Source organism: Polypterus senegalus, chromosome 11, assembly GCF_016835505.1.
Source record: "Polypterus senegalus isolate Bchr_013 chromosome 11, ASM1683550v1, whole genome shotgun sequence".
In the NCBI taxonomy this organism is placed as follows: Eukaryota; Metazoa; Chordata; class Cladistia; order Polypteriformes; family Polypteridae; genus Polypterus; species Polypterus senegalus.
The window spans coordinates 80,839,168-80,841,843 of NC_053164.1; positions in this window are offsets into that span (position 1 = coordinate 80,839,168).

Below are 2,676 nucleotides of genomic sequence, written 5' to 3' on the forward strand. Positions count from 1 at the left end.
TGAGAGCAAAGCCTGAGAATGGCTATGTTTATTTAAAAACAAATGATCCACTGCCGTACTTTCAGAAGAATTGCTCTCCCATTGAAAACGCTACAGCCATTTCAGCATTGTTTCTGAAATCACATTCACTCTTCCAGAGTTCCAAATCATCTCCCATAGTTGTATGTCTTGTCTGTCTCCATGATCCCTCCTTATCTTCTGCAAGGGTCTGTTTATCCAATGCCCAAGGCGTCTGTCTTCTTGAAGCTTCCTAGGCTTGTAAACTGTAACACAAATGTTCCAGGGGTTTGTGAAATGCAAACTCAGCATACCTGTGTGACATTTCACTGTCAATCACCCATCCAGCCCCATCTGTCTTCAGGGTGATATGCTGGCTGTTACCGTGCAGTTTGTATCTATGATGTCCTATATGTTGATGATGTGATATCACTTGCAAATCTCATATGTGTGCTCATCTACACTTGGGGCAATGTGTGCATACTGTCAATCACACTAACAACTCCAGGAAAAGCAGTAATTTGCATGAATGCAGCTTGCTTTAACATTGCCTTACTTGGAATGGTGGGGAAATATACTGTATGAATCTGCATATTACCTTAGGCTTTGTAAGAGCATTCAAATTTTGGTTCACAATTCGAGAAAGGGCTGGTTGTGATAAACCCAAATCATTGCTGTTGCAAAGCTGCATTCTCCCCGTGGCCAAAGAAACGCAACATTTCCAACATTTTTATTTTGGCTGACAACATGCAGCTTCTCTATATAGATGGAGCAATCACGTTAAATACATGATTTGTTACGAATATTATTTTGTCTCTGTCAGATCAATATCTTTTTACAACGTCATTGTTGTCCATTGTTTCCAAAGCATTCTGCCTTTCCCAGAATGTGTGCACTGTAGTTTCCTAAATTAAGAAAACTGAAAAAATGCTTTTACTCTTACTCCGAACAGAGCAGGATCACATTTGAATCACTTTGAGATTTTTAAGCCAATTAGGACCGTTTTCCGATTCTAAGATGTCTGATAAATATGGGCACAGATGTATTCCTTAACATTTCTTTCATTCTTAACATGGCACACTCAACCTTGCTTATTCTAGTAGGGGTTGTAGCTGGCAGCACTGGGCAGAATGAATTAAATAGTCCTGGACAAACCCATGAGGCCAACTGGACATGCCAGTTCAACTAAAATCCATTACCTTTGGATTCTAGGAAGAAACTGGAATACCACAGGGGAAAAACTGACACAAACACAGAAAGGACATGCACGCTTCACAAAGACAACTACCTGGTGTGGTTATTAAACCCTGAATGCTGGATCCATGACGCAGCAATGATAATAATGCCACTATCATTTCATTCTTTTTCTTTTATTCTGATATAGAAGGCACATACAGTACTTTTTACAGATACAGTACTATTTTGCTCATAAAATACTATTTGGGTCAACCTATCATTGCTTTAGGAACTCTTAACTCCTAAACCAATAAATCTAGTATATCTAATTAGGGTTGCCCTGGTGAAGAGAGCATCAAACTGTGCCCTCTCCAAGCTGGCAGCCTACAGTCATTCTGTTCTCTTTATTCTCTGTGCACAACAATCATCTTTCACCTAAAGACCATTAACAAGGTTGAATACATAGTTGGGTGTGCACTCATTTTTCTGCATGCACACATTGTGATGGCATTGTTTACTTTGATCCTTTTAAAACCATTTATATTATTGCTGAAAATGTTCTTGTACAATTATAGCTATATAAAGATGTTTTTATCATAGTCACTGTTGTTAAGGAAAGAAGTACACTCGGAGTATAAATAAAAAAGAGACTATTTTAGTTTGCTAGTGGGTGGCTTACAGCCTTATTATGAACTACTTGTTTTAACTTATGAATTAAAGCAGCAAAAAAAAATGCCCACACACATGCTGCTCTAGGCCAAATTTTAATCAACAAAACAAATACACTGCCAGTCTCTCTCTCCCGTGATCATTGTCTCTGATGAATGGGGTTATTTATTTGTTTTAAAAGTAACTGAAGAATGAACATATTGTGTGAACATCTCAATGTTATTTATTTACCCCACCCAACTAGGACATGAATGAGACAAAGAAGACATATTGCAGGCAGGAGATAAATGTGCTTTTACTGGACGCTTCAAAATTTCATCTAGCTCTTCCAAGCAGTGGCTGTGTAGTTGAATTTGAGGCCTTACACTTAATCCATGACACTATAGGTATGCCGCGAATAATAACGGGTATGATGACAATGTGTACAGAAAACTCTTGGAAAAAAAGACAGAACTTCTTGAAAAACTGGGGTACCCCAAATTATGTCTGTTTTTGTAATCCTTATGCTACATACAACTCTTACTAAAGCACAGAAATGAACAAACTGGCACCCGCAATTGGCATCTCATAAAATAACAGGATACATTAGTATGCATTTTATTATAATTTTCAAACTACTTTTTTGGAGCTATGAATGAACAGTAATGCAGCAATCTATGATTGATTCTATTGCTTTGAATGTAAACTAACATTGGACAAATGTGGCAGGTCTACTCTAAATATATTTGACAGAATAGATGATTATAGAGTTTATTTTCTTTTTTTTTTTTTTTCTTTTACCAGCCTGTCAGTAACACAGATGACACATGCATATGTAATGTATGTGTAGTTGTG